The sequence below is a fragment of the Urocitellus parryii genome, chromosome 3, assembly GCF_045843805.1.
Source record: "Urocitellus parryii isolate mUroPar1 chromosome 3, mUroPar1.hap1, whole genome shotgun sequence".
Taxonomy (NCBI): Eukaryota; Metazoa; Chordata; class Mammalia; order Rodentia; family Sciuridae; genus Urocitellus; species Urocitellus parryii.
This window is the reverse complement of record NC_135533.1, coordinates 175,082,423-175,096,544: the sequence shown is the minus strand read 5'-3', so window position 1 is coordinate 175,096,544 and position 14,122 is coordinate 175,082,423. Positions and strand designations below refer to the sequence as shown.

General features: G+C 40.8%; 1 long non-coding RNA gene across 1 annotated transcript in view; it reads left to right on the top strand.

Moving 5' to 3' along the window:
- LOC113182646 (uncharacterized) overlaps window positions 1-4,526 on the top strand; it is a 28,644-nt gene extending 24,118 nt beyond the window's left edge. Inside the window, exon 4 of the long non-coding RNA XR_003300769.2 lies at window positions 4,468-4,526. This is a non-coding gene — a long non-coding RNA (uncharacterized LOC113182646). The remainder of the gene's footprint in view (window positions 1-4,467) is intronic.
- Window positions 4,527-14,122: the final 9,596 nt, after the last annotated feature.

Here is a 14,122-nt window from a genome sequence, read left to right as displayed (position 1 = left end):
AGCCCCAGCGCGCTGGAATGGATCCCCAATAAATCCCCTTTTGCCAATTGCATGGAGCCAGTCTCTTGTGTGGTCTCTTTCTCCGACGCTCCGCCGGACCCTTACAGGATAACAGTGCAATCCTATTCAAGAGTACATAATCATAATAGGGTTTACAACTTCAATGTTGGATCAGGACATCCAAATGGAATAACCACTATTAATGATTCACTTACTCAACAGTTAAAGTCCTACATGATTTGAGTTAAGACTGGAGAAATCTAGGTCACTTTCAAGATGTTTCTCCCAGTATAAAAGTGCCTTAAAATAACAGATTGAAATAATCTAAATCTAGTATACTATTATATACCCTTCCCTAGAACAGAGTTTGTTAACATGGTAGAGACCCATAACTGTGTAAGATTTAAGACTATAACCAGAGGTTAAATTCCTTATCTTCTTTTTTTAAAAATTTTTAGTTGTAGATGAACATAATACCTTTATTTTGTTTATTTACTTTTTTTTTTTTTAAATGTGGTGCTAGGGAGTGAACCCAGTGCCTTGTGCATGCTAAGCAAACACTCTACCACTGAGCCACAACCCCAGCCCTCAATCCCTTTTCTTAACATGTTTCTAGTAAATTCGCTTCTCTTAATTATCCCAATTTTACTAGCTATAGCATTCTTGACTTTAATTGAGTAAAAAATATTAAGTTATATACAACTCTAAAAAGGCCCAGATGTTGTCAGACCCTATGGTTTACTTCAATCATTTGCTGATGCAATAAAATTATTTATTAAAGAACCACTTAAGCCCTTAACATTCTACATCATACTATTAATTATTGTCCCCTCCCTAGCCCTTACCCTGGCATTTATGATGTGAATTCCCCTACCCATGCAATACCCCCTTATTATAACCATAGGAATATTCTTTTTTATTTTTTAGTTTTTCAGTGGATACAACATCTTTATTGTATTTTTATGTGGTGCTGAGGGTCGAACCCAGCACCCCGTGCATGGCAGGCAAGCGTGCTACCACTTGAGCCACATCCCCAGCCCAGGAATATTCTTTATTCTTGCAACATCAAGTTTAGCTATTTATGCAATCTTATGATCAGGATGAGCATTTAACTCTAAAAATGCCTTAATTGGAGCACTATGAGTTGTAGCACAATCTCTTACAAGGTAACTCTAGCCATTATTCTTGTATCTGTTCTACTAATAAATGGGTCACTTATCAACCCTTATCTCAACCCAACAATATATATGACTACTATTAAGCATCATGACCCCTAGCAATAATATGATTTATCTCAACATTAGCAGAAACAAATAGAGCACCCTTTGATCTGACAGAGGGAGAATCACAACTGGTATCAGTATTCACCACAAAATGAATATGCCACAGGACCCTCTGTCCTTTCTTCATAGCTGAATATACTAATATTATCATAATAAATGCTTTAACCACAATACTTTTCATAGGAGCCTTTTTCAACCCATGAATCTTTGAAACTTTTACATTTAGTTTTGTTATAAAAATCTTAATCCTGACTTCAATATTTTTATGAATTCAAGTATCATATCCATGATTCTGATATGATTAACTCATACTCTTATTATAAAAAACTTTTACCCCTAACACTAGTCTTATGCAAATAACGTATGTCCCTACCTATTATTATAGCATGTGTTCCCCCTCAAACTTAAAGAAATATGTCTGATAAAAGAGTTACTTTGATAGAGTAAATAATAAAAGTTTGAGCCCTCCTATTTCTAGAACCATGTGTGACCTAACATAAGCACCCAAAATTCTTCGTGCTACCCTATACACCATGTCCTACTAGTAAGGTCAGCTAAATAAGCTATCAAGCCCATACCCTAAAAATGTTGGTTTATATGCTTCCCATATTAATTAATCCCTTAACTTCACCTACCATTTATTTTACTTCATTCTCAGGAACACTCATTCAACTATTTAGTTCCCACTGACTACTCATCTGAGTAGGACTGGAAATAAGCATATTAGCTATTATTCCTATTCTAATTAATAAAGCAAATTTGCAGCCCACAGATGAGCATCAAAATACTTTCTAATTCAAGTTACTGCAACAATAATCTTAATAGCCATAATTATTCTTTTCATAAATACAGGACAGTGAACTTTAATATTTCCAACCAAATTTCATACCTAATATTTGTCACAGTCTTATCAATAAAAATAGGATTAGTCCCATTTCATCTATGAGTGCCTGAAGTTACTCAATGAATTCACTAATATCACGTCTAGTCCTATTAACATGACAAAAAATTGCTCCAGTCTCAATCATATTTCAAATTGTGCCATCAATTAACTTTTCCCTAATAATAGCAATAGCAGTCTTATCTATTATATTAGGGGGCTGAGGAGGACTAAACCAAAATTTAGCATATTCATCAATCGCCCATATAGATTGAATAATATGTTATTATAGTTAATCCCACATTAACTATATTTATCCATATTATTCTTACAATCAAAATATTTATGTTATTCAATTATAACAAAAAAACTACCACCCTGTCATTATCTAGTATATAAAATAGTTCCCTCTACTAATTTTGATAATTCTCATTGTACTCTTATCCCTAGGAGACCTTCCTCCACTAACCAGAGTCACCCCAAAATACATATTGAATAGTTAGTATCAAACAATGATATTATTATCCATACATCTATACAATTACAGCATTACTAAACATGATTCATTTACTCAACATCACTAACTCTATTCCCAGCTCTAGAGATGAAATCTCTATAGAGATAAAATCGATAAGGATGAATAAGTATGAATATGAAAATGTACAAGAAGGAATATGAATCTGAAGAAGAATATGAACATAAATAATTGCACAAATATGTTCAGGTATATGTATATGAATATATGCATGTGTATATATGAATAGGCATATTAATATGAATGTTTATGAATAGCAATATGAATTTAATGTACAGGTACATAAATATGACTAGGTACATATGAATGTGTATGCATACATGAATACATATGTACACGTGCACATACATATATCTGTACATGTATACATACAGGTATATGAATGCATGTAGGAATATGAATATATGTATAAATATAAATATTATATATGTGCACATATTCATGCACACATTCAATTTCATGTACACAAAAAATTCATATGCATATTCATATTTATGTTCATGAATATGAGCATGTACAAATGTGTGAATATGAAATTGTGTATGAATATGTAAACATATATAGATATGGTATGAATATGTACATTTACACATACATCAATATGAAGGTATATATGTACATAAATCTGAATATGTGAATGGACATGTTCCTGTACAAGAAATTGAATATGTGCCTGAATAAGAAAATGTACGTGTACATGAATATGAAAATGTACATGTCTGCATGCATAAATATGAATATGTGCATGGACATGAATGTATACATGTACACATACAAAAAATATGAATTGCTCACAAATATGTATCTGTACATGAAAATGTCTGAGGACAGGGTCCTACTCCCCCAACCAGGACCTATTCCTATTATGGGGCAGAGGGCATGGATATCAACACCACTCATCTAGCAGAAGGCACGGTGATCCATTCCTCATACTGAGTGGAAGGCACAGGGGTATAATTCTTCATATGTATATATTCATATGTATACTCATATATATTATATATAGTTATTCATATTCATATATACTCATATATATTCACATACATAGTCATATATAGATGTCTTCTCCTATTTTGTACTTTGAGGGTTGAACTGGAGTAGGAGCACATCAGATCAAGTGTACAGAGATTAACTCTCCTCATTGGGTGGAATATGCATCATTCTACTCCACTCACTAGTGGAGAACATGGAGATCTAAACTCCTCATTGGGTGAAGGACACAGAGAGTGACTTTCCAGACTGGGACCTACTCCCTTCATGGGGAGGAGGGCATGGAGATCTCCTCTCCTCAAGTAGTGGAGGGCACATTGACCCATTCTCCATACTGAACAGACAGCACTGGAATCTACTTCCCTGAAGGGGTGGGCACAGGAATACATGCCCCTCATACACACACACACACACACACACACACACATGCACCCACATGCGCACACATGCGCGCACACACACACATATATACATATTCCTATATATTCATATCAATACATATATTCATGTTCATATTCATATATGTAAATATCAATATATATTAATATTCACATATTATTTATGTATTCATTTTTGTGTTGATATGTATTCATACTCACATTCATATATGTATTCATGTATACTCATATTCATATATAGATTCATGCTAACTTATGCTAATTAAGTCATGATGCTTTCTTTTTTTTAAAAATAATGACATTTTCACTCTTTTTTTTAAAGAGAGAGAGAGAGAGAGAGAGAGAGAGAATTTAAATTTTTTTTTTTTTTTTTTTTTTTAGTTTTCGGTGGACACAACATCTTTGTACGTGGTGCTGAGGATCAAACTGGGGCCGCACGCATGCCAGGTGAGCGCGCTACCACTTGAGCCACATCCCCAGCCCAGTCATGATGCTTTCTGATGCTCCTAATTCATCTCATGGATAACACATCCTCATTTTTTTCCCATGTTCTCTCTTCTCTGAGCTGCTAAGGTCATGCGCAACTACGGTTATGTATTCATAACAATGGGCCACAGTCACCCTTCAGATAGTGGTCCTGGTGCTTAGATTGAGGTTCTGGGGATAAAGAGTTCTAGAGTCCCAACAGGGTCAGGAGCAGGAACAATCAAGATTAGTCATGTATCTGGGTGCTGTGGCGCACGCCTGTAATCCCAGTGGCTTGGGAGGCTGAGGCAGGAGGATCTCGAGTTCAAAGCCAGCCTTAGCAAAAAAGAGCAAGGCGCTAAGCAACTTAGTGAGACCCTGTCTCTAAATAAAATACAAAATAGGGCTGGGGATGTGGCTCAATGGTCAAGTGCCCCCAAGCTCAATCCCCAGTACCAAAAATAAAATAAAAATTAGTCATGTATTGCCAGAAACCCTAAAGTATCTGGGAACAATCCAAAGAGTCAAAAGTAGGATGGACATTGGGACAGAGTAGAGCAAGATGAGGCAGGCTGAGCTAGAAGGAGAAGATAGTTATGGAGAATAGATTGGCATGCAAAAATACTTCTGTAAGGATGTCTGTCCTCCAACTATCTGCTCAACTATCTCTCAGACTTGGTGCCACCTTTGTTAGTGGCCTTGTGATTAAGGATTATTGTTTCAAAATAATTTTTCAAAAAAATCTTCTGTAATCCAATCCCCTCATTTTACCTTGAAAAACTTCCCCTTGCCTCAGCCTCTTTGAGCATGCCCATGTTTACTATGGCACACATATTCTCAGAGCAGTGTTCTGCCATTTCTAAATAAACGTGATTACTTTTTGGAGAATCTATCTCCAATTGTTGTAGTGCTGAGATGCTGCCTTTAGGGGATGAGAAAGGCGAGCCCTGTGCCATGGAGAGGAGCAGTGCTCCCACTGGCCATAAGAGGGCGCCGTCTCCCCATCTCCTACTCTAGCAGCAGCAAGCTTGGACTCTGTCTGCTTTTCACAGATCTGCAAAATCCCAGAAGCAGGATCAGGGCAAGGTGAATGAGACTCTGTCAAGTGTAAAGGCAGGGTCGAATGGTGTCTTTATTTAAGATGTATATACCCTATTCATCGTGGATTTTTTTCTGCACTGATTTTTATTTCTACAAAATATTACATGAGATTATTGATCTTGATTACTGAGTTGTCACTCCCTTAGGTTTTGTTTCTGTACTGACAGATCTATCCATCTGTTCATTGCAACACCACCAGCTCTGGGCCTGCACTTGGTCAGATGAGGTCTGAAGTTACATGGGCCCTTTTCCACCTATAAAGAAAAGCCTTGCAAAAGGAGTTAGTCCTAAGAACCAAATGCCTGCCTATGACATCACTTCATAGCCATCCAGGATGATTTCCAAGTCTTCATCTACAAAATGGAAATAGCACAATTTATTCTGAAGACAGAATATCAACCTGACTGAGTACCACAAAAGGCCAGGCACTGTGTTGAATCTGCCCTTTAATTATCAACTGGCTAAATCTTCACAAGTTCTACCATTTTAAAGGCGAGGAAATGGACCCAGAGAAGTTTAGTTGTTTTTCCAAGGTCAAACAGCCAGTAAATAGAACCGCACATGCTTTAACCTCCACACCAACATTCTCAACATAGAATGATTCCTGCCCTCCTGAGACAGCATTTATCCACATCTGAAGACATTTTTGGTAGTCTCAACTGAGGGATATACTGGAAACTAGTGGGTAGTTACCAGGAATCCCATTATACATCCTATACTAAGGTCAACCTCTACAACAAAGAATTACCTAGCCCTGCATTTGTAAGTTTTCCATCACTATAACAAACACCTGAGATAATCAACCTATAAAGAGAAAAGGTTTATTTTGGTTCACAATCTGGGGGTCGGGGTTAGCCCTGGTCAGTTAGCTGTGTTGCTTTTGAGCCTGTGGTGAAGCAGCACCTCATGGTAGGAACATGTAGTGGAACAAAGCTGCTCATCTCCTCACTGAGGTGCAAAGAAGAGAGAGGAAGTGATGGATCCTACAGTTCCTTTTGAGGGCACAGCCCCAGTGACCACAACCTCCCACCAGACCCCGCCTCCTAAAGTTTCCACCACCTACTAATAGCTGCAAGCTAAGGACTAAGCTTTAACACGTGGACCTTTGAGGACATTCCAGATCCAAGCTGTAGCAGGAACCAAGATGTCAGTAGGGCCGACGGTGAGAAGTCTGCTCTATGCTCTACTCCTGAATCAGGGAGTTAGGGCCAGAATTGGCAATGAGAGCTCCATAAAAGGAGGCACTATTGTGGCTGTTGGCACTGTTGCCTTTTGTGGTGGGTGTGGCAGGTTCCCTCTCCTTACTCAGGGAAGCTGAGTTCCTCTGGCTCAGCACCTATGTGCTGGTGGAGAACTTGGGCTCATTTTTTTTATCCAGTATGGAGATTGAACCCAGGGGTGCACCACCACTAAGCTACACCCAAGTCTTTTTATTTTATTTTTTCTAGAAATAATCTCACTAAATTGCCCAGGCTGTCCTTGAATTTATAATTATCCTTGCCTCAGTCTCCCTAGTAGCTGAGATTACAGGCATATACCACCATGCCTAGTATCACAAGCTGGCCAGACTGGCAATATCAGCTGGGTTCAAAGGAGCTGGCTGTATCAACAACTAAAAAAATGGCAAAGAAACCCCGCATCACATGAACATAAGTTTCTAAGGCATGATGGCTCAGTGACCCAAAGGTCAGCTCCAATGCTGGCAGGAGCAAGAGAGCAAGCACATCCTAAACCTTCTGTTTATTGAGGAAGAGACATTCAAGAAAGTTCCACCCAAATAAGGCAAGGAATTGGGTTTCAAAGGGTGGAGTCTTGTTTAGTGATGTCTTGTGGTCAGCAGATTGACTGACATCCTGGCAAGTCATGCCCATCTCGGGTGCTGTGTGGGATCACAGACAGAGCGAGAGGAAAGGCACACATACATCGAACAGCCCAATTAGACAGTGACGTCAGGCCAGTACCCTCATACACTCAAGTGTGCATAGCTCACACACACAGCCCATGATGGCTTGCAGACAACCTGGCAAGAACCTGGGTTCTGAAGTCAGAGCATTATATCTTGCGTTCAACAATGATTTAGTGAGCATCTGCTACATTCCCAACCTGTTCTGGTCAGCATAGACACATGGAGGTTTCTCTACCACCACCACCCCCCAGAGCTACCTAGCAGGGAGATAAGACATTAGGCAAGGAAACATATACATACATACACACACACACACACACACACACACAATGATACATTGTGATACATGCCAGGCAGCAGAAGACCTGGGTGCCATAAAATAGAATAAGAGGAGGGAAGACCCTGATGAGCTAAGGAGGCCAGGAAGGCTACTGAGGGAACAACTTAAAGCCAACAAGTGAAAACAGAAGACACGTACAGCACTGCAGGTAGGAGATAGCTAAGCAAAGGCCCTGATGTGGGAACTGAAAGCTGGGCAGTGTGAAGGGAGGCACTGGGAAAGGAAGTGGGGAAGGAGTAGAGCCCATGGCCTTGACAATGTGGGTAGGTAGAGGCCCCATCAAGGAGCTCAGTCTTTCTATAACAAGAGCCTCTGAAGAATTTTAACTGGAGCAGAGACACATTTAGGCCTGCCCTTCAGAGAATGTCCCTCTTGAGGTTCAGGCATAGTCCCATATAAAAGATGCTGTGTGAGGCTGAAACCCAGAGCCTGTTTCATGAACTGAAAACCATCATACAAAGGTGAAGTTGTCCCAATTACACAACCTTAAATAATGCGCCTTCCTCACCCCAATGCCACAAGCTGGTTGTGAAACGTGACCATGGAGCAATCTGCATGCATTATGAGATTATTGCTGGGGCTCATTCATCGTTAGACAGAGGGCAGCACCCGTCACTGGAAACACCTGTTTGGATCACATGGCCCATCCCTGCTAGTAGCGAGGACTTTCCTGCCGGCCCCTTGTTTCTTTGCTGCTTTTGAATGATTCAGCCAGTGACACTTTTGCTCCTCCTGGACTCTGCCTCTTCCTCAGATTCCAAGGTACCCTGTCCACCAGGGCCTGTGCAAATGGCTGTGGCTGCTGGTGATGTTTGGGGTCATGTGTCTTAACTCTCAGCCCTCATTTCTGCCCATTCACCTAACATGCATAAGACTTACCAACAAGAACAAGAGCTGGAGGCTTTGAGGTCATCTGATTAACCCTGCACAGTCAAACATATTTCCCAAGGTGGATGTTGCTCAAAATATTCAAAGCAATCTTGAAGAAAAAAGTACAATAGGACTGGTGATGTGTCTCAGGGGTAGAGCACTCGCTAGCATGTGTGAGGTCCTGGGTTAACCTCCACTAGCCCTGTGGGGGGGAAAGGGGAAGTAGAAGGACAATAAATTTGGAACATCCTGTCTCAACTCATTTAAGCAACTTTTTTAAAATTACAGGTCATCTCAGAACATTTGATGCACTAATAGGCATTGTAAGTCTCTTGAAAGGAGCCATACATATTTATCCTTTATTCCATGAGCATCCTGCACACTAGTGTTTGAAAGTACATGCAGCAGGAAATGTCATGCACAGCCACTAAATGACAGAAGTAAGGAGAGCCTAGAATGGTCTGTGAGGGTCAGGCCAGTGTCTAACTTTCCTCCCAGGTTCTCAGCTGTCGGGGAACCCCGGGTCCCAGCACTAGGACCCAACTTCAGAGCAGGAGGAAGGGCTCCTCTCTCCCTGGGCCCCCAGGACTACCCTGTTCAAAACTTTCTCTCAGTCTTTCTATAATAAGAGCCTCTGAAGAATTTTAACTGGAGCAGAGACACATTTAGGCCTCCACCTTCTCAGTGACTCCTGAGAGCAGGAACTTCCTTTGACTCTGTGGCACCCGGAGACAGAAATGTGTTTTTGCATGGGCATAGTTAGTATGAAAAGCATTTAGCACTTGCTTCTTTCTCTTCAATGACTAAAGTACATGTGTTTGTAAAAAAAAAAAGTCAAACAATATACAAGCTCATATAGTCAAAAGTGGAAGTCCCCCTTTCCTTCCCACAGCCTCTCACTCCACAGTGTAGATAGTTCTGAGAAACCTAGTTTGGGGTGGGAGAAGGCCGGTGTGAGTTAGAGGGACTGAGTTCAAATCCCAGTTCTGTCTTGCAGAAGCTTTGTATCCTTGGGACTGGATGAGTACTGGGTGACTTGAAACACAGAAAGCTCTGGACACAGCACCTGCACTGAGTTGGATTCAGTTAAATTTGACTCAGGATTTTCTCTAGAATCCAGGTACTTTTTTAAAGTTTAATTTTATGCAGTTAGTGTGCCAAGTACAAAATTGTATCCACCTCTTCAGGCTGTTTATGTCAATTTTTTAAGTCCTCAAGGGCATCTTCTAAAGGTTGACTTAATTTTTCAAATTAATATTCAAATTATTAGTTAAGAATTCAAAAACTGATTAGTTGACTCTCTTTATCCTACAGGTTAGCTAATTAATTATTCACTTATTTAGTATAGTACTGGGAATGGATGTAAAACCTCAATTGACTAAGCACCCCAGCCCAGGTTAGCTTGTTTTTTGATGCTAGGAACTACTTCTACAATGACTGTTAAAGATTTGGGCAGGAAGAGAGAAAGTTTTGAACAGCAAAAGAAATGAAAAATCTAATCAGGTTGTCTTTGTGGAAAATTCTGTAAGAATAACTCCAAGCTAGCCTTGGGATTTCCAGACCACTCCCCTGAAGCAAGTGACTGGGGCTGTAGCCACAAACACAGGGCAAAGTGCACTTGCACTGCAAACATAGAACAGTCAGCAGTTCAGGCACTCACACCCAGGAATTCTAAACGATATCCCAAGTAAAGTGCGTGGAAGGTGATTATGATTTACTGAGCCCATGGTGAGATGAAATGGAGCTGCAACCTCAGCTTCTGTCAGTACTCTTACCAAATGCCACACTTGTAGGTTTAGCTTACAAAAGTTCTTATTATTTTTATAAGTCCAACTAAAACTCTGAAGTAAAACAGAAATCGTCCAATTAAATTTAAATTATCTAGCTGCGCATGGTGGCACACTCCTGTAGTCCCAGAGGCTCTAGAGGTTAAGGCAAGAGGATTGTGAGTTCAAAGCCAGCCTCAGCAAGGCAAGGCACTGAGTATCTCAGTGAGACCCTGCCTCTAAACAAAATAAAAATATAGGGCCAGGGATTGTGGGAAGCCATTCTCACACGTGATCGGGTGCCTCCCGTTGAGGGTCTGAGGCACTTTGGCATAAGTCGAAGTTTTTCCCGGCCCGCTCCTGATGAGAGAGCCCATCCGTGTGGGGGTGTGCCTGACCACTGACCCCGGGGACCCAATCGCTGACCCTGACCTTGGAGTGCAGCCCCCCCTCAACCTTCATTGGATGGAATTCTCCCCTGAATCTCTGGTTCCCTAATAAAAGGCTACTCCCCGGCGTGCTCTCTCTCTCTCCTGCTAGCCCTGAGTAATCTTTGCTGCCCTGCTGGGCGGCTAGAGGAGCGAACCAGAGAGGGGAGCCGTCTCGGACCTAGCAATAGAATTAAGGTAATTGAGTCTTGTGTTTTTATTTCGATCTCGTCTAACTAACTTTATGCCTAGAACCTCATTAATGAAACCACTGCGCAGGCCGCGTGGTAGATTTGGCGCCCAACGTGGGGCATTCTAGATTAGTTAGATTGAGTGGGAGCGCGCTATAAAGATAAGGAAAAAAGATATAAGGATAAGGAAAAAGGAAATAAAGAAATAAAGGAAAAAGATAAAGATAAAGGAAGAAGTGACATTGGGTCACAAAAGTACCTGGAGTTATTGAAGGAAAGAGACGTTAAATTAATTAAAATGGGAAATTCAACTTCTTCTGATAAGGAAATGTACCTGACTATTTTAGACAGTATAATTAATCAGAAAGGGAAACAGATAAAGAAAACTCAGTTATTACAATTTTTAAAGATTGTAGGTGAATATTGTCCTTGGTTTTGCGAACAGGAATCTCCAAATTTACTTACTTGGGAGAAATTAGGAAGGAAGTTACAGAGAGTTTGTATTTCTAATGAATTACCTGGAGGCATTGAAAATATACAGAAAACATGGACAGCTCTAGAAGTTTGTCTTTTTGAATATATGGGCCAGAGTTCGTGGCCCCCTGAGGACCTTTTAAAAGGCATTCAACGAGCTGTTAGGTCTATTCAAATGGAGAATCAGCCTGAGGCTAAGTTAATTCCCTTTCCCTTAAGCCGTTTAAAAACAAAGGCACTAGGGGCCAAGCCAAAGGTTAAAAATGTGGACTTTAGCTCGCAGGATCAGACTAGCCCGCAGGCCGATTGTACAGAGCAACATCATAGAAGAGAAACCTCCCAGATCCTAGAAGGCCCTCCGGAAAAGATAGATGATCTTGCTAGAGAGGAAAATACGGAAGAAACTCCTAGAGGGGCTCAGGGTTCTTCTCAACCACGTGGTGTAGAAACCCAAATTCAAAATGGCGATAGTTCAGATTCGGACCATGACTCACAGTCTGAAGAGGAAGAATCAGATATTGAAATTCAGGATTTAGAGAGAAATTTTAATAGGCTGCGCTTAACACCGCCTGCCCAAGCTATTCAAATTCGGCCGGTACCTGCTAGAAGGACCAAATTTAACAGGTATGCTAAATTAAAAATGACTCTTCTTACCCCAGTCCAGCAAGGTATTAAGAAGGCTCAAGAAATGGGGGAGGATACTAGTGGTTTTTACCTCTTTCCAGTTTTTGAGCAAACTGATGAACAAGATCAGAGAGTAAGAATTCATACTGTAATCCCATTTAAAACTATTAAAGAATTAAAAAGTGCATGTGAGACGTATGGTCCAAATTCCCCTTTTGTTTAAAGTCTGATAGAAAATATTTGTTCACAACCCCTTCCTCCTTCCGATTGGATTTTTTTAGCCAGATCTTGTCTGAGCGGGGGAGATTACTTAATCTGGAAAACCTATTGGAGTGATTTTTGTAATGAGCAAGCAGAGAGAAACAGAAGGCAGGGCATAGAAACACCAGTAACGAACAATAATAGATATTACAGGACTCAACGCCACGCGGTGGATTCAGATGGCGCGGATGAGCCTGCCTTCTCGCCGCCGGCATTTCCGCCTAGCCGGAACACAAACTTCCGGTCGGCCCGCCCCCGGGACGAAAGTGAGGAAGTAGGTGGTCGCGCAATGTGACGTCATCGCGCCGACCATGGGGGCCGCCATCTTTGATTTTACCGGAGCGGAACAAACAGTTTCCGTACAAACCCCTAATGATTTTCAAGGCTTTTAAGAGAGATTAATTGGCAGAAGCCATCCTTAAAACTAACTACTTCTAAATTAAGTCCTTTATTTCAGATATTACAAGGGAATCCTTCTCCAACCTCTCCATGTCAGCTAACCTTGGAACAACTTTTAAGAGAGTGAAAAATACAATTAAAAATGCTTCTAGCTTACGTAAAAAATTTAGTATTACCAGAGAACAAGCTCGTCAGATTGTAAGCCAATGCCCAAAATGTGTTATTCACACTCCATCTCTGCCATCAGGGGTAAATCCCCGTGGATTAAAACCAAATCAGATGGCAGATGGGTGTAACTCATATTCCTCAATTTGGTAAGCAATGTTATGTGCATGTCATAGTGGACACTTATTCTAGATTTATTTTTGCCACAGCACGTACTAAGGAAAATGCTCAGCATGTAATTTCTCATTGCTTAGCAGCTTTTTCCGTTTTAGGGTGCCCTATGCAGATTAAAACAGATAATGCTCCAGCTTACGTAAGCTCTTCTTTTCAACAATTTTGCCAAGAGTTTCAAATCAATCATAAAACAGGAATTCCTTATAACCCCCAAGGTCAAGCCATTGTGGAACGAGCTCATTTATCTATTAAGCTTCAATTACAAAAATTAAAAGGGGGGAATAGGATTGTCACTCCCCAAAATAGCCTTAATCATGCCTTGTTTGTTTTAAATTTTTTAAACTGTGATGCAGAAGGTCACACTGCTGCTGAGAGACAAATGTCTCCTTCAGTAACAGGCCCCTTAGGCAGAGTTCTGTGGAAAGACTTACAGACTGGTCAGTGGAAGGGACCAGATCCGGTAATAATGTGGGGAAAAGGCCATGCTTGTATCTTCCCAGAAGGTGCCTTCCGTCCTATTTGGGTGCCTGAACGTGCTATCAGACATGGAGGAGATAGAACCCAGATTCAAGCGACTGAGGATCGACCCAGAGGAGCCACTACCCAGAAGGAGGAGATTTCGGAAAAGGATGAAGAAAGACCAAATTGAACAGTCGAAAAGCTGATTTCGTGGAAAGACGTAAAGAAGCTAACAACCCAGGCTTCCCAAATACTTCGACGCCTAGGAAAGAACAGGACCCCAGTCTTGATGGTAGCGACAGTAATTGCCCTACTGGGCTGTCAGGTAAAAGGGAATCAAGTAGACACTTATTGGACATATTTCCCAGATCCACCCCTGGTACACCCAGCTGTGTGGACTGGAGAATCTATTC